Source organism: Coenobita brevimanus, chromosome 46 (genome assembly GCF_032717465.1).
Source record: "Coenobita brevimanus isolate Jiangsu-jjx chromosome 46, ASM3271746v2, whole genome shotgun sequence".
Lineage (NCBI taxonomy): Eukaryota > Metazoa > Arthropoda > Malacostraca > Decapoda > Coenobitidae > Coenobita > Coenobita brevimanus.
The window spans coordinates 17,494,294-17,522,120 of record NC_136999.1 but is presented as its reverse complement, the minus strand read 5'-3'; positions in this window follow the sequence as shown (position 1 = coordinate 17,522,120).

Sequence of the window (27,827 nt, the reverse complement as noted above, 5' to 3'; positions counted from 1 at the left end):
TCTCTATCTATCTATCTATAGATAGATAGATAGATAGATAGAGATAGATAGATTGATAGATATGATGCTAGGCATTTTTAGGTTGGCTTCCTGTCCTAATAACACTTAAGGTATAGCTGGGTTTCCTTTCTAGACCGGAGCTTAGACACAGTGTGAAAGGAACAGGGCTTAAAAACACAGAGCAATAACCTCACACGTACATTGCCAAATTCTGGATACAGGAAGCTAGACTTTGTCCAAAGGCAAGATACTGGAATGGACAGGTGTTTATACATTATAGGTATCTCGCAGGATACCGGCTGACTGACAGACACTGCACTTAAGAGAAGATGTGACTACACTTTGTTCTGGGGCTGGTTGCTGTTTATAGTATTTCTTCATCTGTCCCTCGTTATACACTGGTTGTGTCCCTTCTCACTTTTCACTATAGTTCGTCTGCTTTAGCACTGTCACTGTACTTGACTCTCGTGCAGTCACTTTTGATTTCACTCGTGGGTAGAGAGATCACACGCACTATGGGGATATGGGGCAGGGGAGTGGGCCAACCAAGGCGGGGGGCCGACAGCTCACAGGTGGCGGCCCAGGGTCGGCTGTGTCCCTCATGTGTCCTCTCGGCAAGGAGCCGCAGGACGATCTGTGGGGTCGTTGTCTTCTGCGATGGGCTGTGGTCAGACGTGTTGAAGGGCCCCCGTACTGGAGGGGCTTGGTACAGGGGTCTGGCCCTCAGGACTGGGGGCGAAGATTCTTTGAAGGCTCTCCTGCCCAGTACGGGAAGTGCGTCTTGATTCCTCCTCCGGACTGGAATGGTCATGCCCCAGGGTGCTAGGGGGCGGAGTGGATGGCCCATTGGCTGTGGTCTCACTCTCGCTGCATCGATGGCAGAGTGGGGCTGCGACATTGCGGGAGCCTGACAGGCGTGGGTCTCCCTCTGGCCCTGGCTGGATGGAGTGTAACCCAGGGATCAAGATGGATCCTCTCCACCAGTCCGGGAAGGAAAGGTGCTCCTCCTGAAGGCTGTCTCAGTCAGAGGAGCCGAGGGTGGGACTTGCTCTGCCATCAGAGGGGCGGCTCGAGCAGGGATCTCCATCCAGTAGTGAAGTCGAAGGGGGTGAGGGGCTTTTAAGGTGCCCCTCCCTTGCGCGGCTGCTGGCCGTCGCACAGGTCCCATGGGCAATGGGAGGAGGGCAGCTACAGGTCGTCCCTTTTCTGTCAGTGCGGCAACTGGTTGTCACCAGGGCCTGACTCCCTGATGGGAATGCAGACAAAGTGCAGCTGCCGGCAGTCACCTGCCTGTGGATTGCAGCTACTGGCCATTGCCGAATTGCCATATGAGGGGCAATGTGTAGGTGATGGGTGGTTACCAGACGTCCCATCTCTATTGATGTGGCTGCCGGCCGTCACAAGACTTGTACCCCTTGAGGCAAATACAGAAGGGGAGAGGGCGTACCGTTCTCTCCCCTCGTGTGGCAACAGGCTGTCACGGGTTCTGCAGGGGGGGTGAGCAGCTTCACAAGCGGCTACTGGCCGTCTCTTTAGGGTGTGGCTACTGGCTGTCGCTGTTGCACGGCTACAGGCCATTGCAGGGGCATGGCTACTGGCTGTTGCTTTAAGGGTACGGCTACCGGTCATCACTGGTGCACGGCTACTGGCCGTTTGCAGTGGCACAGCTACAGGCCGTTGCCCTAAGTGTGCGGCTACCGACCATCACTGGGGTGCTGCTTAGAGCTAGGTTTCTAGCTCCACCCCGATCCTGATGCAGGCTGGGTCGGTGAAAGAGTAATTCACTTGGACTGAGGTGATGCCTTCTGTCGTCATCATTTCAATATATATATATATATATATATATATATATATATATATATATATATATATATATATATATATATATATATATCTATATCTATATATATCTATATCTATATATATATATATCTATATATATATATATATATATATATATATATACATATATATATATATATATATATATATATATATATATATATATATATATATATATATATATATATATATATATATATATATATATATATATATATATATATATATATATAGATAGATATATAGATATATATATATATATATATATATATATATATATATATATATATATATATATATATATATATATATATATATATATATATATATAATATCATCAGCCATTACAAATCCAGTGCTGAACAAAGACCTCCCCCAACCTTCTCCATGAATTCATTGACTGATCCAATCTTTCCCATGTTTTCCCTGCAAATTTCCCTATCATCTCTCCACCTCCTGTCTGGCCATTTTCTGCTACGCTTAAAATCTCTTGGTGTCCAGTCAGTCAACCTCTTGCTCCATCAGTTATCCCTTATTCTTGCTACATGGCCTGCCCACCTCCATTTCTGTTGTTTTATAACTTTTGTAATATCTTTGATTTTTGTCTGCTCTCTAACCCATGTTGAAGTTTTCCTGTCTCTTAAAGATAATCCCAACACTGACCTTTCCATTTCTTTCTAAGAACGGATCAATTTATTTTCCATCGATTTTGTCAGTTTCCAGGTCTTAGAACCGTATGTCATAGCTGGAATTATACATTTTATGAAAAATGTTTAATAGTTCTGGTAAACAAATCTGGGCCCTCTTTCTGGGCACCAAAATGTGATAATATTTGATGTATACAAGTCGGTACCCCTGCCGGGCACCGCTATGTAAGAAATTACTGGTATTTAATAAACAACTCGTAGGTCGTTACTCGTCTATAAAGTTGTTCTTAAATAAATGAAACAAGTCTCATAGAGTTAGGCGAAACGTAACTTAACCTTAACTCACCTACAATAACTATTTCTCTTCTATCTCATAGCTAATCCCCCCTTGAATTGGCCAATTCGTAAAGGTTACTTAGCTTGTGAAGAGGAAGTGATCGTTAACCGATGACGATGAGGCTGCTTAGTGGAATTGCTTGAGCAAGCAAGCGTCCTTATGGTGAGTATATACAACAGTGTTAGCTTGAGAGTGACTAGGAACAGAGTGTGGTGTGCGGCAGTTCTACCTCCCTCATAGAATGGTAGGTTGCCAACTTTTAATTATTTACAGTACCAAATACAGTTAGATTACATCATGATATGTACAGGGCAAATCTAACAAATTAAACTTAGTTTTAATTAAACTTAAGTTAGACCAAATATTCCCTTAAACTGTGTAAATATCTTAATTCCACGTCTGCTTAACATGAGAATCTTTCCCTACTTGCCACGTCACCTAACGCACAGACGCAGTTTAGGTCAGTGGAAAATACCACATAATTACATGTATTTACAATGTATAGTTGTCCACGGGGGTTAAATGCAGTAGCATTTAATTTATCAATAACAAGAATTATTAAAGAGAATGTAATTTCTGGGTTATTAAAACCGCTTGAACAATTAACAACGGTCTCAATTTTTCCTCTGCCTTTAACCAGGGATAACTATGATAAAAATAGAGAGCGCAACTGCTCTGGGGAAAAATATTTCCCACACATTTGTTATATACTTTTCGTTTCATACAAACTGGCAAGCTACTTTTCATAATGTCTCTTTGTTTACCAAAAGCTTTCCATCCAATTGTAATGCATCTTTTTATTTTGGTATCATTATCTTTTTGTTAATTTTAGTGTTTGTTCCATGTAATTGTACTCCTCGACTTCTTCAAGAATTTCTCCACTCATTCTGATGACATTCTTTGGTGTTTGCGGATTAAACTTTAGCTTTACTCTGGTATCTTTAACCCTACTTTGGGAGTTTCTCTGATCAGGTCATTTAACATTTCTTGTAATGTTTCTGCTGTTTCTGAGATTATAACAAAGTCATCTACAAATCTTAGAAGGTTTAGCTTTTTCTTCATTTATGTTCACTCCTTTGTTTTCCCAGTCTAACTTTCTGAAAATACTTTCTAGGCATGCTGTAAATAATTTGGGTGAAATTATATCTCCCTGACGCATGCAATTCTCAATCTTAATTTTTTTCCGAGTCCTAATGTAATTTAACTGTAGCAGTTCCCTCTTTATATGTTCTCGAGCAGTTTTACAATGTTCTTCTTCACCCCTTATTCTAGCAATTAATATATAATGGTTTTGTGCTCCACTGAGTGAAAAGCCATCTCATAATCAACAAAACCTAAGCACAGTGGTTTATTATATTCTGTAGTTTTCTCAATTCTGTGATTTATTGTGTGTAGATGATCAGTAGTCGAATACGCATTTTGGAAGCCTGCCTGTTCACGAGGTTGGTTTTTCTCCAGAATGGTAGTTATTCTGTTTGTAAGGACTTAAGTGAAAAGTTTTTAAATGGCTGATAATAACCTAATGGGTCGATAGTTACTAAGATCTTTTGAGTCATCTTTTTTGTAAAGTAAGATAACTGTTCCATTACACCATGTTTTGGGAATTTGCTTCATTCTTATACATTGAGTAAATACATGGGGAAGCCTATTTTGTACTTCTACTCCTGCATCCAGCAGTAAATCTGCTACTATTCCATCTTCTCCCGGAGCGTTTCATCTTCTTAACCCACCCCATCCCGACCACTTTTCCACCACTGACTTCCCCCAATCCCGACCATTTTTGGACATTTTTTTTTTTTTGCTCAAACCTCCGCTTTTGGTGAGAAACATCGAAAATTAATAGAGAAATCGCTCACCTGAGGTTTAAAATACTCGATCCAGGTAGAAGTACCTCCTTACCTTACTGGGTTTTCTAACAGGCAGGCACCATAGAAAACGAGATCTATGGGAGGGTTACTATTTCACACCATTCATAAACGGTATTTATTTATTTACTTGGTACCAGTTTATATGTAGTACAAGAGTATATTGGTTTTCAAACAGTAATATAGGCATTCCAAGCATTGTTTCACTCACTAACTCATCACCATACCTGGCCTTCTTTTGCCACATTACCTGATCATCATTTCTGACTGTTTCTTCCTCTAATGCTATGTAAAATTTGTCCTCCACATTGTCATTGATTGGGGAATCACTCTGGCCCTGAATTTCATACCGTGGCATGACATGGCTTTACTGGCCAGGTCACTGATAACAGGTGAATTGCTGAGACAATGGCGTGCAGGGGGGAGGGGATGTCATGCTGGGTAAGGCATTGTCCTTGCCTGGCATCTTGTAGAGGAAGGCGTCCCGTGTATACGTACCAAAAATCATTCGCGAAAATCGAAAATTGTGCAAATTAGGGACCTTGCAATTGATTAGTGTTTATGTATGTCGATGGGATTGGCAGTGACAAAACGTGTGGACGTTAAGTCACGTTGATGAGATGAAGCAGGTTAAGAGAAATATTTACTTCGTCTGGTGTTACCTCAGCTATATCACTTGTGATAGAGTCAGCTATATATATATATATATATATATATATATATATATATATATATATAATGCTAGGAAGAAGGGACCAAAGGCTACAAGCCCGCAATAACTGTTTCTTCCAAGAGAAAAACAAAATAAAAAAGAGAGCCAAATTCAAGATCCGATCATTTCGAGATGCCTGGACACACTGCTTTTGAGAGAGTGGAGATCATAGCTAGCAGAAAATACAGACAAAGGGAGACAGTTCCAGAGTTGACCAGTTGCATAAATGAAAGACTGGGAGTAACGATTAACACTTGCGTTAGAGAACTGGGGAGAAAAGGGATGAGAGTGTGCTGCTAGACAGGTGCTACTCGCCCGTCGTAGAGGTAGAGGAATACAAGCAGACAATTCAGAGGAGCAGTGACCATTGAAGCAGTGATAGAAAAGAGATAAAGATGCAACAGTGCGATGAAGAGACATAAGTTGAAGGGAGCCAGTAAGAGGACGAGGGTTAATGAGATGAAAAGCCTTTGACTCCACCCTATTGAGAAGAGCTGTATGTGGGAAGCCTCCCTACACATGAGAGTTGTAATCTACACAGGGGCAGATAAAATTCGAGTATAGAGTCAGCAATTGTGCAGGGGTAAAGAAGGAACGGAGTCGTCTTAGCACACCTAATCTCATGGAAGCAGATTTTACAAGAGATGTAACATGATCTTTCCAAGATAAGTCCCGAGTGAATGAAACCCAAAGCATGTTCAAGGATGATGCAGGATTAAGCTGAATATTATTAAACATTAGTGGGTACACATGTGGAAGATTATGTTGGGATGATAAGTGTAAGAACTGAGTCTTTGATGCATTAAAAACAAGAAGATTATTTTTACCCCAGTCAGAGATACGTGCCAAGTCAGACATTAGGTGTGCCATAGCCTCATCCCTTGTTTGTTGAAGTAACTGCTGAGATAGGTGTTGTAGGAACCGAATGGAACAGTGAAGGGTGGAGTCATCACTGTATGAGTCGATAAGGTTAGACGTACACCTTAGAAGGTCACTGATGAATAAAAGGAAGAGAGTTGGTGATAGGACAGAGCCCTGAGGAACACTACTGTTGATAGGTCAACGAGAAGAACGATGACCGTCTACAACAGCAGCTATAGAACAACCAGAAAGGAACCTAGAGATGAAGGCACAGATAGGAGGGTAGAAACCGTAAGAGGACTGTTTGGAAATTAAAGATGTATGCCAGACTCGATCGAAAGCCTTTGAGATGTCAAGTGCAATGACAAAGCTTTTGCCAACGTTCCGAAAGGAGGATGACCAGGAGTTTGAAATGTAGGTGAGAAAATCGCCAGTGGAGCGTCCCTGATGGAACCCATGCTGATGATCAGAAAGAACGTTGTGATAGGAAAGGTGCTGTAAAATTTTCTTATTAAGAATTGACCCTAAAACTTTTGAGATACAGGACGTTAAAGCAATTGGATGAGAGTTAGAGGGATGGGAATGGTCACCCTTCTTTAGGACTGGCTGAATGAGAGCAAACTTCCAGCAAGAACGAATGGTACAAGTTGATGGGCAAAGTAAAAGAGTTTACCTAGGCAACGTGTAATGACAGAAGCACAGTTCTTGAGGACAACAGGAGGGACTCCATCAGGCCCATATGCCTTGTTAGTATTGAGGCCTGTGATGCCAAAAAATACATCAACTGATGAAATTATATTGTCAGCCATGAGGAAGTCAGAGGGGGGGAAGTAATGGAGGAACAGCACTGGTATTGACTAAGGTAGAATTGGAGGAGAAAGTCTGAGCGAAGAGATCTGCTTTATCAGTAGAAGAAATAGCTACAGAACCATCAGAGTACAAAAGAGGAGGGAAGGATAATGAGGTAAAGTTGTTAGAAATGTTTTTGGCAAGGTCCTGGGAGGAGCGGGAAGAATTTGAGTTGGAGAGTTGAGAACATTTATTATGGATGAAATTATTTTTAGCAGAGTGAAGAACAAACTTAGCACGATTCCGGTCAGAAACATAAAAAATATTTGATTCAGGGGTGGGGTGGCTCTGGTATCTTTTATAGGCCCTCTCCTTGTTGCAGACAGCATTATAGCAAGGATGATTAAACCAAGGCTTTCGTGCATTAGTCAAAGGATATGAGAAAGGAATGTATGATTCCTTGCCCGAGACAATAACCTCCGTAATGCACAAGGCACACTCGGATGGCTCCCGTCCATGGAAGCAATAATCATTCCATGGAAAATAAAAGAAGTACTGCCTGAGGGCCTCCCAATCTGCAGCTCCAAAGTGCCACAGATGACATTTCTTTGGAGGGTGCACAGGCCGTATCGGAGCGATAGGACAGGTTAAGGTAATAAGGTTGTGATCGGAGGAGCCCATCGGAGAGAAAAGATGAACAGTGTAAGCCGAAGGATTAGTTGTAAGGAAGAGGTCATGAATGTTGGAGCTCTCTCTAAGACAGTCAGGGATATGGGTTGGGTGCTGACAAGCTGTACTAGGTCATTAAGGATAGAAAAGATGTAGGCTTCTTCACCAGGAGGATCAGTGAAAGGAGAAGAGAGCCAAAGGTGGTGGTGAACATTGAAATCTCCTATAATGGAGATTTCAGAGAAAGGAAAAATGGATAGAATGTGTTCCATCATAGAAGTAAGATAGTCAAAGAATTTTTGGTAGTCAGTAGAATTATGGGATAAGTAAACAGTGCAGATATGTCTAGTCAGAGAATGACAGGAAAGCCAAAGCCAGAGTGTAGAATTCAGAAAAATCAAGTTCAGGAACATGAAAGCAAGATAAATCATTGTGTATATATACACAACAGCCACCTTTGGCTTTGAAATGAGAATAGAGAAAGTAGGACACAGAAAATGGTTTGCTAACAGTTGCCTCAAACAGCTGAGCCTCATCTAGGAAAAGAAGGTGAGGTTTAGGGGAGGAAAGGTGGTGCTCAACAGAGCAAAAGTTAGAGGAAAGGACGCGAATGATGCAGAAATAAAAAAGAAGTGAGTCAGACAGTGGTTCCAGGCAGCTCGAATCATCACCAGGAGAAGGGCGGAAGGTGAGGGCATTTATGGTTCCCACCCCTTGAGGACTCCGAGGCTGTCATGAGAAGCCATAATTTGTTACTGAATTTTGAAATAGGAAGTGTAGTGTGTACTGTGCATGTAGTTTGGTGTTGATAGAGAAACTTGTATTGAAGAGCATGCTGGCCTACTCTCTGTGTTACTGAGATACTGATAAAGTTCAGCAAAGGGGGATGGTCAGGAACTAGTACTGATGGCTGATGAAACAGGAGCTCCAGCTCTCCCTATAATTAGCTTTCCTTCCACCTTGGGAGTCGTGCCTTGCTCGGCTGGTGCTACAGTCTACTCCTTTTGTATATATATATATATATATATATATATATATATATATATATAAGTATGCAGAAGACAGGCCCCACCACCGCCCCCGGCCAGCCACTGCCGGCCAGACTCCCCTACACCTCTCCAAACACCTCTTCCCCACCACCATCCCTCCTCAGTCAAACTGTCGTGGACCCCAGCACTGCTGTCTTGTATGCAGTCACTCCAAAGTCACAGAAACCAATCAGAGAAAAGACACGAGATACAACTGTGTTGAATGCAATGTTGAATTGTGCTTAGAGCCCTGTTTTAGGGAATACCACACCATAGTACACTTCTGATACTGTGTGTGCATGCGATATATGATGCTAACCATTATAGTAAAGCCTGTAAATATGTGATAACAGTTATATAAGGTGGAAAATGGTATAATGTTTGTGGAAAAGTATAATGTAAATTGAAAAATAGATTGTAAATTGAAACAATAGTCACAGTGAGTCAGTTGTGCAAGAATTTGGCAATTTTGATGTGTTTGGTGAGTGATACAACGCTTATATCACCTATATTATTGTGTGAATACCAGTATATCCTTGTACTACATATAAATTCGTACCAAATGAACAAATATCTACCTAGTCTGAGTGGCTTGCAATACCTACCCCTACCATAGAAAACGTGACAGCAGCATCATGTGCCCAGAGAAGACGGTACCAAGTGTTCGGAGGGAGACCTGTATAGTGCACTTAGAAGCTCAGGTAGACACTTATTTTTGGTGTTTTCCAATGTTTCTCATAAAAAGCAGAAGTTTGGGCCAAAAAAAATAAATCGATAATCTGCCGGGATTAACCCTTCACGTGCCGGCTATTTTTAGCCCTCTGGATCACCCCAGTGCCGGCCATTTTTCGACCTTTTTTTGGGTGGGGGGGCTAGAATGATAGATTTTGATGTGGAAACAGTGAATTTTGCCATTAAAATGCTCACCGAGGCTCGAAAATGAGTTTTATTGAGTCCTTCATACTCGTGTACAGGTATTGGTGCTCTCTCATGCTTACCACGTAAGTGAGAGAAAATTGTTTTCTATGTAAGGTATACTCAGTTATTTATGCTGGGAAGGTACAGGAATGTTCAGTACACTTTTCTGATCACTTACTACTTCAGCATCTATCACAATTTGCATGTCATTCTCACTTACTTGAAGATAGGTACAACCTGACTTCATTACGTACAGTCCTGGGACTTACAAGAAGGTATGTACAACTTGACTTCACTATATGGTCCTTACACTTACAAGAAAATATTTACAACTTACACTTACATGAAAATATTTACAAAATGTCTTCTCTATGTACAGCACTGGGTGAGGCACACAGGCAGAGTGAGGCAGAGCGAGCTTGAGGGGGGGAGCAAGTGAGTGTATGGCCTTGACAGCCTGGGGGATGGTAGAGGAACAATTACCTTACGTGCCTGCCAATTTTTGCCCGTGGTGTCTTGAAAAATTCGGTCACAGTGAAGTTTTTTATTTCAGGCCGTTTTAAAACGGCACTGTCACTGGCCACGGCATTATGTCAGACTGTTTTTAAATGGCACTGGCACGTGGCGGGTTAAGGGGGGTTATTGGTGAGAATTCAGCCAGGACAGGGCGGGTTAATGGTTTCTCAGGGTTTCCTGTTAGATCGTCGTCTACTAAATGTTCAACCTCACTGCCTCCTGCACTTACTAGCAGTGTGCCAAGGAAAGTGAGTAAGCACTGTCTCGGCAAATCAGAGACCAGGACATTAAACAAATAAATCCATGAAGATCTGAACATACAATATAAGGAACCTTGCAGAAGATTGAAAATTTGATACTTTAATGGCTGAATTAGATAACATTTCTTTGGTTATTGTGGGTCCGAGTGAGGTTCTCAGAAAAGAAGGAAAATTAATTCGTCTCCAAGATAGCAACTACTTATTTTACTACAGATGAAGGCAAAACGAAAAAGTTAGTGGTGCAGAACTTCTAATTATCAGAAATGTTGCAGAGAACATTGGTAAATTTCAGCAGTATGTCTGAAAGAGTAGCATGAATTCTAATTAGACTTGCAATACAATACACCCTGATAGCAATTCAATTACAATCACTGACTTCTCAAAGCTCAGATGAAGAAATAGAAGCATTCAGTGATGACATCTCCCATATTACAGAAGAAGAAAAGACCATATACAATATGGCAGGGTTCAATGCTTAAGTTGGCAAACAGAAACATGAAAACGCATGTATGGGAAAAATTGGAGAGGGAAGAACAAATGACAGAGGAAAAATGATTGTAACTCTTTCTGAAATGTACAACGTGAGAATAATGAACATATTCTGTTACAAAAGAACTGGGAGGAAATGGTCCTGAGGAAATCCAAATGGAGAAACAAAGAATGAAATCGACTTCATTAAAGCACACAAGAATAACACGATCATAAATATCACAGTTATCAACAAAGTAAATACAGGAAGTGACCATAGAATGGTGGGTTTCAAAGTTAACTTCAGTTTCAGAAGGGAAAGAAAGAAGCTGATCAAAAAAAGATATACCGAATTAAAAAAAAAAAAAAGAAAGAAAAAGAAAACAAAGCCTTTAAGTTAATAATAATAAATAGAATTCAGGCTTTGAGTTACGCTGAATGTGACACTCATAAGTTGAATGATAGCCTACCAAATGTGAATGATAGCCTACCAAATGTGCTAAGAGAATCAGCGGAAGTCATAGGGAAAGCTAACACAACCAAAACCAACAAGTAATCAAAAATGACCCTCGAACTCATGAAAAGAAGAAAAGGAGATGAATGCAAAATAAAAGAAAAATGAAATCGAAGGAACAGAATTAAATAAGCTTATCAACAAGAAGCAGAGAGAAGAAAAAAGAAAGGAAAAGATGAATCAGATAAAAGAAAACTAAGAAATTCTTGAAGTAGTTGAGATCAATTACTTGAGGCAAATACTAAAAATAACGAAAGACCATGATAGCGAAATAACAAAATGTATTGCAATTGGATGGAGAGCTTTCAAGAAACCCAGCCATCATGCAAAGTAGCTTACCAGTGTGTGTGAATCGAAAAGTATATAATGGAAGTATAATCCCAGCTATGAACTACGGTAGTGAGACCAGGAGACTGACAAGATCAACGGAAAATCAACTAATCCGTTCTGAAAGGGAAATGGATAGGTCAGTGTTCGAAATATTATTAAGAAATAGAAAAAGGTCAACCTGGTAAGAGAGCAGACGAAAGCCAAAGACGTTACAGAAGTTAAAAAAAAATATTAAGGTGTGCAGGTCATGTAACAAAATAAAGGAAAACCAATAGACCAAGAGTAAAGCATAACCAATGGAGCAAGAAGCTGACTTACTGGACTCTAAGAGATTGTAGGCATGACAGAAAAAGACCAGACAGGAGGTTTAAAGATGAGATAGAGAAGTTTACAGACAAAACGTGGCAGAGATTGGCTCCGTCAAGGAATTCATGGAGGAGCTTGGGAGAGGCCTTTATTCGGCGGCAGATTTGCAATGGCTGATGATGGTACATACATATATATATATATATATATATATATATATATATATATATATATATATATATATATATATATATATACAGTACATGTTATGCTATGCGTGTTTAGGTCAACCTCCCGTCCTAATAACACCTAAGGATTAGCTGGGTTCCCTTTCTAGACCAGAGCTTATACACAGTGTGAGAGGACCAGGGCATAAAAACTCAGGGCAACAACCTTACATGTATACTACCAAATTCAGGACACAGGAAGCTAGACTTTGTCCAAAGGCATGAAGCTGGAATGGACAGGTGTTTATAAGTTATAGGTATCTCGCAGGATACCGACAGACAGACAGACACTGCACTTTAGGGAAGATGTGAGTACACTTTATTCTAGGGTTGCTTGCTCTTCATGGTATTTCTACTGTACTTCTGTCTCACATTATACACTGGTTGTGTCCCTTCTCACTTTTCACTAATGTTTGGTTGCTTTAACACTGTCACTGTACTTTACACTTGTGCAGTCACTTTCACTTTCACTGTCACTGTACTTGATGCTCATGCAGTCACTTTCACTTTCACTCACGAGCAGAGAGATCACACTCACTATGGGGATATGGGGCAGGAGAGGAGGCCAACCAATGAGGGGGGGCGGCGGCTCACAGGTGGCAGCCAAGGGTCGGCTGCATCCCCTCAGGTGTCCTCTCGACGAGGGGTCACTGGACTATCCGTCGGGGTGTCGTCCTCCAGGATGGGTTGTGGTCAGGCGTGTTGAAGGACCCCGCACTGAAGGGGCTTGGTACAGGGGTCTGGCCCTCAGGGCTGGGCTGATGATTCTTTGAAGGTGCTCCTGCAGGCGCCTGGTGCGGGAAGGGCGTTGCTCCTCCTCCGGACTGGAGGTCATGCCCTGGGTGCTGAGGAGCGGCATGGAGGGCCTATTGGCTGTGGTCTCACTCCCGATGCTTTGCCGTCAGGGTGGGACCGCATTGCCGGCGGCAGGAGTCCGACAGAAGTGGGTCTCCCTCTTACGCTGGCTGAATGGAGTGTAACCCCAGGATCAAGATGGGTCCTCTCGACCAGTCTGGGGTGGAAAGGTGCTCCTCCTGGAGGCAGCCTCGGTCCGGGGAGCCAAGGGTGGGACTTGCTCTGCCACAAGAGGGGCAGCTCGAGCAGGGGCCTCACTCCAGTAGTGAAGTCGAAGGGGGTGAGGGGCTTTTAAGGCATCCCTCCCTGGCATGGCCACCGGCCGTCACTGATTTCCCTTGGGCAATGGGAGGAGGGTGGCTACAGGCCGTCCCTGTCCCATCGGTGCGGCAACTGGCCTTCACCAGGGTCCGACTTCCAGGGTCTCCCTCGGGTTGTGAAGTTACATGAGGCAAAGAGCTATTGGGGGACCCCTCCCTGGTACAGCTACCAGCTGTTGCCAAGGTCTCTTGGGGAATGGGATGAGGGCAGCTACAGGCCATCCCTTTCCCATCGGTGTGGTAAAGTGGCCGTAACTGGGGCCTGATTCCCTGATGGGACTGCAGACGAAGTGCGGCTGCTGGCTGTCACCTGCCTGCTGGTGCGGCAACTGGCCATCACTGAAGTTCTGTATGAGGGGCAATGTGTAGGTGAAGGGCAGCTACCAGCCGTCCCTTCTCTACTGGTGCGGCTGGCAGCTGTCACCAGTGTCGTGCCCCTTGAGGCAACTGCAGAAGGAGAGAGGGCATACCGTTCTCTCCCCGTGTGTGGCAACTGGCTGTCATGGGTTCTGCAGGGGGGATGAGCAGCACTATAAGGAGCTACTGACCATCTTATTAGGGCACAGCTACTGGCTGTCGCTGTTGCACGGCTACAGGCCATTGCAGGGGCATGGCTACTGGCAGTTGCCTTAACCCCTTTGTACATGATGACGTGTTTGTCGTCATTAGGGTCTGGCTGCGGCAATACACATTGACGCTTTGGGAGTCATTAAACTTTTGTCAGAAGAAAATTTTTTGGCCGATCGGCATCATTTTTTAAGGCGTCATAGCTTTCCTGTTCCTCGTCAAAAGTAATGAGTTGGCAACTGTGGGTCCCGATACCAGCAAGAGAGCAGACAGGTTATTCAGTACCAAATGAGCTGTGATTGGGAAGCTACTGCGAGGTTCTGTCCATTTAAATTTCCACTCTTACCCCCGTCCCAGCCATGCAACATATTTTACTATACCAGTAGTGCTTGTGTATAATGTTTGGGCACTGTTCTGATTAGATTTGGTGTTTGCAATAGGAAATTTGGTGTTTGTGAAGCATTTCTGGTCATTATCAGCCGTTGGCCCGACAAAGATTGTGCTGCTGTTTGTAATCAACTATATTGCCTCTACCCTGCAACAAATGTGAGCATTCAGCTATAAAATATAGTGACAGTTAATCATGTGAATATAGTGTGCATATCTAGTGTAGCTTAGAGGAAGACAGGAAACCACCCTACAGTCACAGCATGGCATGGGTACACTGTAGTTTTTTGCATTTTTCTCAAAAACTATGAAGCTTAGGATCACCATTGTGGGCTCAAATGAAAGCCAATGAAATTCTGCATAGGATGGTAAAATAAAATCATAACAGTAATGAGAAAAGTTTTTCACTAGAGCTCCCTGAATAAAAAATCTGTTGTCTGTCAGAAATTGGTTTTACTTTTTTGTTTATTACTCGAACACTGTACCTTGTATCAAACGGGACCTCTGGCATTCGAAAACTAATAAAATTCTATTTCCAATGATTGTATAACATGGAGAGATTGGTCAACATTCAACTTATGATTTTTGGAAGTGAGATGTATGCTCCTGAATGTTTATTCACACGGCCCTAACGTATGCATAGTGTTTTTTTGTTTTTGTTTTTTGCTTATTTTGTAGAACAAACATTGCTGAATAGGAATATGTGGGTTTTGTGGCAAAATAAATATGTTTGCGTCGTGAAAATAAGCTGAGAATACACATTTTTGGAGCACGTGGCAGGCAAGGGGGGAGGGGAGAAAAGCCGGCACATCATGTCCCAGAAAACTTATTAACTTATCTGTGCGTGAAAGGGTTAAGTGTGCACCTACCGGCCGTCACTGGGGTAGTGCTTGGAGCTAGGTCTCTAGCTTCACCCTGATCCTGATGCAGGCTGGGTTGGTGAAAAGGTAATGCACCTGGACTGAGGTGTTCGCGCCGGGTGTATTCCGGGGAATAGGAGTGCTCGCCTCTATGGGACTTAAGCCCATATCTCATGGACATTGTGCGCTCCCTGTCTACCCTTCCGTTATCACCTCCTGGGGGTATCGTAATCCCTTCTGTTGTCGTCATTTATATATATATATATATATATATATATATATATATATATATATCATCATCATCATCATCATCATCATCAGCCATTACAAATCCACTGCCAAACAAAGGCCTCCCCCAACCATTTCCACGATTTCCTTGACTGAGCCAATCTTTGCCATGTTTTCCCCTGCAAATTTCTCTACCTCATATCTCCACCTCCTGTCTGGCCTTTTTCTGTTATCCTTACAAGCTCTTGGTGTCCAGTCAGTCAACCTCTTGCTCCATCAGTTATCCCTTACGCTTGCTACATGGCTTGCTCACCTCCATTTCTGTTGTTTTATAACTTCTGTAATATCTTTGACTTTAGTCTGCTCTATCACTCAAGTTGATCTTTTCCTGTCTCTTAAAAATATTCCCAACACTGACCCTTCCATTGCTCCCTGAGAAAGGATAAATTTATTTTCCATCGATTTTGTCAGTTTCCAGGTCTCACAACTATATGTCATAGCTGGAATTACACATTCGTTATTACACTTTCATTTCATACAAACTGGCAAGCTACTTTTCATAATGTCTCTATGTTTACCAAAAGTTTTCCATCAAATTGTAATGCATTTTTTTTATTTCACTGTCATTATCTTTCGTTAATTTTAGTGTTTGTCCCAAGTAATTGTACTCCTCGACTTCTTCAAGAATTTCTCCGCTTATTCTGATGACACTCTTTGGTGTTTGTGGATTAAATATTACTTTAGTACGGTTCATCTTTAACCCTTTCTTGAGACTTTCTCTGTTCAGGTCATTTAACATTTCTTGCAGTGTCTCTGCTGTTTCTGAGATTAGAACAATGTCATCTGCAAAATTTAAATGGTTTAGCTTTTCTCCATTAATGTTCACTCCTTTGTTTTCCCAGTCTAGCTTTCTGAAAATACTTTCTAGGCATGCTGTAAATAATTTGGGTGAAATTGTATCTCCCTGACGCACGCCCTCTCTCAATCTTAATTCTTTTCCGAGTCCTTATGTAATTTAACTGTAGCAGTTCCCTCTTTATATATGTTTCCAAGCAGTTTTACAATGTTCTCATTCACTCCTTGTTCTCACAATGAATTTATAATGGCTATGTGCTCCACTGAGTCAAAAGCCTTTTCGGAATCAACAAAACCTATGCACAGTGGTTTATTACATACTGTAGTTTTCTTAATTAGCTGATTCATTGTGTGTAGATGATCAGTAGTCGAATACCCACTTCAGAAACCTGCCTGTTCATGAGGTTGGTTTTCCTCCAAACTGGTAATTACTCTGTTCGTAAGGACTTTCGTGAAGAGTTTATAAATAACTGACGATAAGCTAATAGGTCGATACCTACTAAGATCTTTTGAGTCACATTTTTTGTAAAGTAAAATAACTATTGCATTACACCATGTTTTTGGAATTTTCTTCGTTTTTATACATTGAGAAAGTAAGTGGGCAAGCCTATTTTGTACTTCTACTCCTACATCCAACATTAAATCTGCTACTATTTCATCTCCCGCAGCTTTCCCTCTTGTCATATTCATAAGAGAAATATTTACTTTGTCTGGTGTTACCTAAGGTATATCACTTGTGTCAACTGAAAAGTCAGCTATATATATATATATATATATATATATATATATATATATATATATATATATATATATGGAGCCTCAGTGGTAGAGTGTGCGTTTAGTACACAGGTGAACCAGGGTTCGCGCCCCGCTAGGGTAATAAACTTTGAGAACGTTCACTCGGCCACCTACTGCATTGGCAGACACAAGGGGTGCTGTGGTTGAACCAGTGTCGCATACTATATATGTATGCTTGAACCCAGTCGGCTTGCGTGGGCTGATTACACTTGGGTTCACAGACTACACACACATCCAAATCAACTCCAACACTACAGTTACACTTACAAGCACTTCTCACCCTACATACAATCTCTACTAGACAGCCTAAGCCATTTGGTTGAGATACATTGGCTGTGTCATCCCGACTTCGGTCGGGATAGGCCGGTCCTGCAGTGGATAGTCAAACGGCTAATGATGATGATGATGATGATGATGATATATATATATATATATATATATATAATGCTAGGAAGAAGGAACCAAAGGCCTGGAGCCCACAATAACTGTTCCTTCCAAGAGAAAAACAAGATAAAAGAGAGGGCCAAATTCAAGATCCAACCATTTCGAGATGCGTGGACACAGCGTCTGAAAGAATGGAGATCATAACTAGCAGGAAATACAAACAGAGGGAGACAGTTCCAGAGCTGATCTGTTGCATAAATGAAAGACTGGGAGTAACGGTTAACTTTTGCATTAGAATTGGAGAGAAAAGGGATGAGAGTTTGCTGCTAGACGGGTGCTACGCGCCTGTTGTAGAGGTGGAGGAATGCAAGCAGACGGTTCAGAGGAGCAGTGACCATTGAAGTAGTGATAGAAAAGAGATAAAGATGCAACAGTGTGGCTAAGAGACATAAGTTGAAGGGAGCCAGTAAGAGGAGAGGTAATGAGGCGAAAAACCTTTGACTCCACCCTATTGAGAAGAACTGTATGTGGGGAGCCTCCACACACATGGGAGTTGTACTCTACACAGGGGTAGAAAAAACCCGTGTACAGAGTCAACAATTGTCCAGGGGTAAAGAAGGAACAGAGTCAGCTTAGCACACCTAATCTCTTGGAAGCATATTTTACAAGAGATGTAATATGATCATTCCAAGATAAGTCCCGAGTGAACGAAATCCCAAGCATGTTTAGGGATGATGCAGGATTATGCTGAATATTATCAGCACCCGTCTGGCAGCAAACTCTCATCCCTTTTCTGTCCAACTCTCTAATGCAAGAGTTAACCGTTACTCCCAGTCTTTCATTTATGCAACAGGTCAGCTCTGGAACTGTCTCCCTCTATCTGTATTTCCTGCTGCCTATGATCTCCAGTCTTTCAAGCCAGTGTGTCCAGGCATCTCCAAATGATCGGATCTTGAATTTGGCTCTCTGTTGTGTTTTGTTTTTCTCTTGGAGGGAACTGTTACTGTGGGCTCATGGCCTTTGGCTCCTTCTTCCTCGCATAAAAAAAAAAAAAAAAAAAAAACACCTGTGGAAGATTTTGTCGGGTTGGTAAGTGTAAGAACTGAGTCATTGATGCATTAAAAACAACAAGATTATTTTTACCACAGTCAGAGTTACGAGCCAAGTCAGACATTAGGTATGCAATAGCCTCATCCCTTGTTTGTTGAAGTAACTGCTGAGATGGACGTTGTGGGAACCGCATGGAAAGGGTGAGTCATCAGAGTACGAGTGGATAGGGTTAGATGTACATGTTAAAAGGTCACTGATGAATAAAAGGAAGAGACTTGGTGATAGGACAGAGCCCTGAGGAACACTACTGTTGATATATCTAGGAGAAGAACGATGACCGTCTAGAACAGTGGCTATAGAACGACCAGAAAGGAAGCTATAGATGAAGGCACAGATAGAAGGATAGAAACCTTAAAAGTGCAGTTTGGAAATTTGAGATTTATGCCAGACTCAATCGAAAGCATTTGAGATGTCAAGTGCAATGACAAAGCTTTCTCCAAAGTCCCGAAAGGAGGATGACAAGGAGTCTGAAGGGTAGGTGAGAAGATCGCCAGTGGAGCGTTCCTGACGGAACCCATACTGATGATCAGAAAGAACGTTGTGATTAGAAAGATGCTATAAAATTTTCTTATTAAGAATTGACTCGAAAACTTTTGATAAACAGGATGTTAAAGCACTGGACGAGAGTTAGAGGGTTGGGAATGGTCACCCCTTTTTGGGACTGACTGAATGAGAGCAAACTTCCAGCAAGAAGGAAAGGTACAAGTTGATAGATAAAGGCGAAAGAGTTTACCTAGGTAGGGTGTAAGACAGATGCACAGTTCTTGAGGACAACAGAAGGGACTCCATCAGGCCCAAATGCTTCGTTAATTTTGAGGCCTGTGATGACAGAAGATACATCAGCTGAAGAAAGTTTATTGTCAGCCATTAGGAAGTCTCAGGGGGGAAGTACCGGAATCGTCTAAGGAAGAATTGGAGGAGAAAATGTGAGTGAAGAGATCTGCTTTATCAGTAAAAGAAATAGCTAGAGAACCAACAGAGTAGAAAAGAGGAGGGAAAAATGATGAAGAAAAGTTTTTAGAAAGGTTTTCTGCAATGTGCCAGAAAGAGCAGGAAGAATTTGAGTTGGAGAGTTGGGAACATTTACTACGGATGAAAATATTTTTAGCAAAGCGATGGACAGACTAAGCACATTCTGGGCAGAAACAAAAAAAAGATGTGATTCAGGGGTGGGTTGGATCCGGTACCTTTTATAGGCCCTCTCCTTGTTGCAGACAACATTATAACAAGCGTGATTAAACCAAGGCTTTTGTGCATTAGTCATTGGATATGAGAAAGGAGTATATGCTTCCATTCCCGAGAGAATAACCTCCGTAATGCTCAAGGCACACTCAGATGGCTCCCAGCAATGGAGGCAATAATCATTCCATGGAAAATCAAAGAAGTACTGCCTAAGGGCCTCCCAATCCACAACTCCAAAGTGCCACTGATGACATTTCTTTGGAGGGTCCACAGGCCGTACTGGAGCGATGGACAGGTTAAGGTTGAGATAGAAGCAACCTAATGGAGAGAAAAGATTAACATTGTAAGATGAAGGATTAGTTGTAAGGAAGAGGTCAAGTATATTGGATCTCTCTCCAAGAATGTCAGGTATATGGGTAGGGTGCTGTACAAGCTGCTCTATGCTATTAAGGATAGAAAAGATGTAGGCTTGTTCACCAGGTGGATCAGTGAAAGGAAGGGGAAGCCAAAGGTGATGGTGATCATTGAAATCTCCGACAAAATGGAGATTTTCAAGGACAGGAGAAATGGATAGAATGTGTTCCGTCTTAGAAGTAAGATAGCTAAAGAATTTTTGATAGTCTGTGGAATTAGGGGATAAGTAAACAGCGCAGATATATTTAGTCAGAGAATGACAGGAAAGCTGAAGCCAGAATGTAGAGAATTCAGAAGAATCAAGTTCAGGAACAAGAGGGCAAGATAAGTCGTTGCGTATTTATACACAACAGCCATCTTTGTCTTTGAAATGGGTATAGAGAGAGTAGGATACATAAAAGGGTTTGCTGTCAGTTGCCTCAGACAGCTGAGTCTCAGCTAGGAAGAGAAGGTGAGGTTTAGAGGAGATGAGATGGTGCCCAACAGAGTGAAAGTTAGAGGAAAGGACGCGAATGTTCCAGGAATGAAGAAGTGAGTGTGACAGTAGTTCCAGGCAGCTCGAGTCATCACCGGGAGAGGGGCGGAAGGTGGAGGGATTTATGGTTCCCTCCCTGAGGACTCCGAGGCTATTTAATGAGAAGCCATAATGTGTTACTGAATTTTGGAAAAGGAAGTGTAGTGTGTACTGTGCATGAAGTTTGGCGATTATTGTTAAAGAAACTTGTTTTGGACAGGATGCTGGCCTACTCTCTGTGTTACTGAGACACTGAAAAATTCAGCAAAGCGGGATGGTCAGGAACTAGTCCTGAGGGCTGATGAAACAGGAGTTCCAGCTCTCCCTATCATCAGTTTTCCATCCACCTTGGGAGTACTGACCTGCTCGACTGGTGCTACAGTCTACTCCTTTTGTGTGTGTATATATATATATATATATATATATATATATATATATATATATATATATATATATATATATATATATATATATATATATATATATATATATATATATATATATATATATATATATATATATATATATATATATATATATATATATATATATTAATCTATCTATCAATCTATCTATCTATCTATCTATCTATATATATATATATATATATATATATATATATATATATATATATATATATATATATATATATATATATATACAGGTATATATATACAAAAGAGCATTGTTGTTTGTTTGTTTGTCCTTCAATCATACCCAAACCAAGAGGCAGAGACCCCAAAATCCTTATATATTCTGAATTAGGGTGACCCAGGGATGGTTCTACGGTGATCAAACTTCAGATCTGGGTCGTTTGAGGTCACAAGCGAAGTGGTTGCTCTTTTAGCCATTGTAGCCCAATTTTTGGCATGGAGACTCACATAACCTCCAGTTTGGACATAGGCTATTCAGGTTGACCTCCAAAGTCATTTGAGGTGACTGGTTGGACGTCATGTGACGTCACCAGTAATACTTGCTCAAATAATTGGACCCAGCAGCCCATTTTTTGGCATGGAATCTAAAATGACCTCCATTTCGGACATAAGCTCTGTGAGGTTGACAATCGAGGTCATTTTAGGTTACTGGTTATACACACTTGAACGACTGGACCCAGCAGCCATATTTTTGGCATAGAGACTAACATGATCTCCAGTTTGGACGTAGGCAATGTGAGGCTGACCTCCGAGGTCATCTGAGGTCACTGGGTGGAGGCCATATGACGTCACCGATAAATGTAAACAAGTGCGCACATATACTGTGCGTTAGTCTGCGATAGCTGAAATAGAAAGTTCCTGGACCTCTAATAATCCCTCTTTAAAGGCACTATATATATATATATATATATATATATATATATATATATATAATCATCATATGGACCTCCTTTCCCACCCAAGGGCAGGGTGACGAGTAGCAACGTCCAGAGAGCTTAAGTATGCCCAGTTCAATAGGCCACCCATTCACTCATCATTCAAGCCCCCGGAATCCTGGCTCTTTCTGATACGCTACAAACATTCACCACATTGTGTAGCATCGCATAAACGTATCTGATAGAATCAGTCAAGAAAGGGTGCCAAAAGTCAAGAAAGGGTGCCAAATCCCTGATCATGCAATTCCTTTTGCAACATTCATCCAGCCAGCTCGATCAGTCTCCTTGCCTCACCGACTTCCATACCTCTCTTCCACACACACTCATCAACCATTTCCCTCCACCTTCTCCTTGGCCTACCTCGCCTCCTCCCTCCTTCATTTTCGGCCAGATATACCCTTTTCACTACTCACCTGTTAAAATATCTATTCTCTCCGCATGAACATACCATCTCAGTAGATTCTCTTCGATTCTGGTGTCCACAGACTTCCTCACTCCGCACCTTCCATGAGTCACATTATTTCGTACCATATCCATTTTCTGTACTCCGCATACATTCCTCAGCAGTCCCATCTCCAATGCTCTCACTCCTAAATTTGCATTTTCATGCCACACCATAGTCTCACATCCATATGTTAAAGTTGGCACAAACACTTCTTCATGTAAGTCTCGTGCAGCTGCAACACTTCTAGCACGAGCTACTTTCCTTCCATGTGTCACTCTACTTTCCACTTCTTTTACACATTTTTCTCTCTTTCTTATCACTGTATCAATTTTTTTTAAATGCAAGGAAGAAAGAACCAAAGGCCACGAGCCTGCAAAGCTTTCCTTCCAAGAAACAAACAAAAACAATACAAAAGAGAGCCAAATTCAAGATCCGTTCATTTTGAAATGCCTGGACACACTGCTTTTAAAAGAGTGGGGATCATAGGAAGTAAGAAACACAGATAGAGGGAGACAGTTCCAGAGTTGACCTGTTGTATGAATGAAGGACTGGACCAGGTAAATCCATTATGGAAGGATATATTTCAATCACAACATTGAACTATATCCTTCCATGATGGATTTACCTGGTTCATAGAAAAAAAATCAGGTGGTCACAGCTTTTATCACGCCGTAATCGACTGGCATCAGTGCCTGACGTCTATCTAAGAGATCAAGGGTTCGATTCCCAGTCGGGAGCGTACAAATACAGTTGTACACACGCTTGTAATGTGTGTCTCTCCATCATATGAAGATGCTTGTGTTGTCTGGCATAGGTTAAAACTGCTCTGCCACTTGCCGAGTTGCTTGGGGCTGTGAAATAATCCTAATATGTTGTAACTGAAATATATCCTTCCATATTGAATTAACCTGGTTCGTCAAAAAAATCAGGTGTCACAGCTTTATCACGCCGTGGTCGAGTGGTATCTACCTGACTTCTATCAAAGATGTCTAGGGTTCAATTCCCAGTCAGGTGCTCTGTTGAGCACCACCTCTCCTCCTCTAAACCTCACCTTCTTTTTCTAATGGAGACTCAGCTGTCTGAGGCAACTGACAGCAAACCCTTTTCTGTATCCTTCTACTTTCTCTATACTCATTTCAAAGCCAAAGGTGGCTGTTGTGTATATATACGCAACGACTTATCTTGCTCTCGTGTTCCTGAACTCGATTCTTCTGAATTCTCTACACTCTGGCTTCGGCTTTCCTGTCATTCTCTGACTAAATATATCTGTGCTGTTTACTTATCCCCTAATTCTATTGACTATCAAAAATTCTTCGACTATCTTACTTCTACGATGGAACACATTCTATCCATTTCTCCTTTCTCTGAAATCTCCATTCTAGGAGATTTCAATGTTCACCACCACCTTTGGCTCTCCTCTCCTTTCACAGATCCACCTGGTGAACAAGCCTACATCTTTTCTATCCTTAATGACCTAGAGCAGCTAGTACGGCACCCTACCCGTATCCCTGACCGCCTTGGAGAGAGCTCCAACATACTTGACCTCTTCCTCACAACTAATCCTTCTGCTTACTCTGTTAATCTTTTCTCTCCTTTGGGATCCTCCGATCACAACTTTATTACCTTGACCTGTCCTATCACTCCGGTACGGCCTGTGGACCCTCCAGGGAAACGTCGTCTGTGGCATTTTGGAGCCGCAGACTGGGAGGCCCTCAGGCAGTACTTCTTTGATTTTCCCTGGAATGATTATTGCTTCTGTAGCAGGGAGCCATCTGAGTGTGCACTGCGTATTACGGAGGTTATTCTCTCGGGCATGGAAGCATACCTTCCTTTCTCATATCCTTTGACTAACGCAAGAAAGCCTTGGTTTAATCACGCTTGTTCTAATGCTGTCCGCAACAAGGAGAGGGCCTACAAAAGGTACCGGAGCCAACCCATCCCTGAATCACATCATCTTTACGTTTCTGCCCGGAATCGTGCTAAGTCTGTTCTTCGCTCTACTAAAAATAATTTCATCCATACTAAATGCTCTCAACTCTCCAACTCGAATTCTTCCGGCTCCTTCTGGCACCATGCCAAAAATCTTTCTAACAACTTTACCTCATCATCCTTCCCTCCTCTTTTCTACCCTGATGGTTCTGTAGCTATTTCTTCTACTGATAAAGCAGATCTCTTCACACAGACTTTCTCCTCCAATTCCACCTTAGATGATTCCGGTGCTGTTCCTCCATCACTTCCCCCCTCTGACTTCCTCATGGCTGACATTAAAATTTCTTCAGTTGATGTATTTTCTGCCATCACTGGCCTCAGTACTAACAAGGCATATGGGCCTGATGGGGTCCCTCCTGTTGTTCTCAAGAACTGTGCTTCTGTGCTTACACCCTGCCTAGGCAAACTCTTTTGCCTTTGTCTGTCAACTTGTACCTTTCCTTCTTGTTGGAAGTTTGCTCTCATTCATCCAGTCCCAAAGAAGGGTGACCACTCCCAACTCTCCAACTATCGTCCAATTGCTTTAACGTCCTGTATTTCAAGCCTTCGAGTCAATTCTCAATAGAAAAATTTTAAGGCATCTTTCCTATCACAACCTTCTTTCCGATAGTCAGTATGGGTTCCGTCAGGGACGCTCCACTGGCGATCTTCTCACCTACCTTTCAGACTCCTGGTCATCCTCCTTTGGGGACTTTGGCGAAAGCTTTGCCATTGCACTTGACATCTCAAAGGCTTTCGATCGAGTCTGGCATAAATCTTTAATTTCCAAACTGCCCTCCTATGGTTTCTATCCTTCTATCTGTGCCTTCATCGCTAGCTTCCTTTCTGGTCGTTCTATAGCCGCTGTTGTAGACGGCCATCATTCTTCTTCTAGATCTATCAACAGTGGTGTTCCTCAGGGCTCTGTCCTATCACCAACTCTCTTCCTTTTATTCATCAATGATCTTCTAAGTTGTACATTTAACCCTATCCACTCATACGCTGATGACTCCACCGTTCACCTTTCCATTCGGTTCCCGCAACGCCCATCTCAACAGTTGCTTCAACAAACAAGGGATGAGGCTATGGCACACCTAATGTCTGACTTGGCTCGTATCTCTGACTGGGGTAAAAATAATATGGTTGTTTTTAATGCATCTAAGACTCAGTTGTTACACCTATCAATTTTTAATGCATCTAAGACTCAGTTGTTACACCTATCAACCCGACAAAATCTTCCACAGGTATACCCACTAATGTTTAATAATATTCAGCTTAATCCTGCATCATCCTTGAACATGCATGGGGTTTCATTTACTCGGGACTTATCTTGGAAAGATCATATTACATCTCTTGTAAAATCTGCTTCCAAGAGATTGGGTGTGCTAAGCCGACTCCGCTCTTTCTTTACCCCTGCACAATTGTTGACTCTGTACAGGGGTTTTACCCGCCTATGTGTGGAGTACAACTCTCATGTGTGGTGGAGGCTCCCCACATACAGCCCTTCTCAATAGGGTGGAGTCAAAGGCTTTTCGTCTCATTAACTCTCCTCCTCTTACTGACTCCCTTCAACCTCTGTCTCTTCGCCGCACTGTTGCATCTTTATCTTTTTTCTATCGCTACTTTAATGGTCACTGCTCCTCTGAACTGTCTGCTTGCATTCCTCCACCTCTATGACGGGCGCGTAGCACCCGTCTTGCAGCAAACTCTCATCTCTTTTCTGTCCAACTCTCTAATGCAAGAGTTAACCGTTACTCCCAGTCTTTCATTTATGCAACAGGTCAGCTCTGGAACTGTCTCCCTCTGTCTGTATTTCCTGCTGCCTATGATCTCCAGTCTTTCAAACGCAGTGTGTCCAGGCATCTCAAAATGATCGGATCTTGAATTTGGCTCTCTATTGTATTTTGTTTTTCTCTTTGAGGGAACTGTTACTGCGGGCTCATGGCCTTTGGTTCCTTCTTTCTCGCATAAAAAAAAAAAATGTAATGTGTGTCTCTCCAACATATGCAGTATATATATATATATATATATATATATATATATATATATATATATATATATATATATATATATATATATATATATATATATATATATATATATATGTATGTATGTATGTATATATCCTACAAAATTCCCATTTTGTTTATCTGCTTGTCTGTTTGCTCCATTTAATTAGCCAAAACGGTGCATTACAGCACAGCACTAAAATGCGCTAACTTAAAGGAGACGTAAAGAACAAAGTGGGTGCAATCAGGCTCCGATTGTCAAAAATGTTAATTAACACATATGCATGTTGTATATTACGCAGTGAATGCGGTGAGGCATTTCCGAGGAGTTTCATGTCTGCGCGCGCGCGCACACACGCACACACACACACACACACACACACACACACACACACACACATACAGAGAGAGAGAGAGAGAGAGAGAGAGAGAGAGAGAGAGTTTGTCAGCCTGTCTGTGTGCCCTCAGTGGAAATCAAGGGAGATGCATATAGATCTCTTTTAACAGCTCTGACAGGTGTGACTTCTTACAAAGAATTTAAATGTTTTAAACGTGTACACTACATTACATAAGCTAAAGTGGCTCCTCTGATGGGCAAGACTGTAATTAATTAGTAATATTCAAGTCAACATGGTGGAAAGATGAAGACCAATTATTGTTTTTTTTTTTTTTTTTACTTCTGTAACCAAATTCATAATTAGACCATGTCGGATGGGTAGATGGATTTGTGGGATGGGTGGATAGGGTTGGTAGGTGGATGAGTAATGAGGTATTGGGAAAATGGGGCCACGGTAGGAACAGATCCATGAAGAATATAACCCTGAGGAAATGGGCCCAAGGATAAAATGAGAACCCTAGGGCCTTCTCCCACAGCGAGTGGCCATCCAGTGTCCCAGGTAATGCAATATCACAGGGGTTTACCCAGGCAACGCCAGGTTCCCCTTCTAGTATACATCTACAAACACACACACATACACACACACACACACACACACACACACACACACACACACACACACACACACACACACACACACAAAACACACACACACACACACACACACACACACACACACACACACACACACACACACACACACACACACACACACACACACACACACACACACACACACACACACACACACACACACACACACACACACATATATCTATCTATCTATCTATCTATCGATCTATCTATATACAAACACACACACACATCGTTGATTTGTTTCACTTACAAAGGTTTCATCAAGCTTGCTTGCATCGA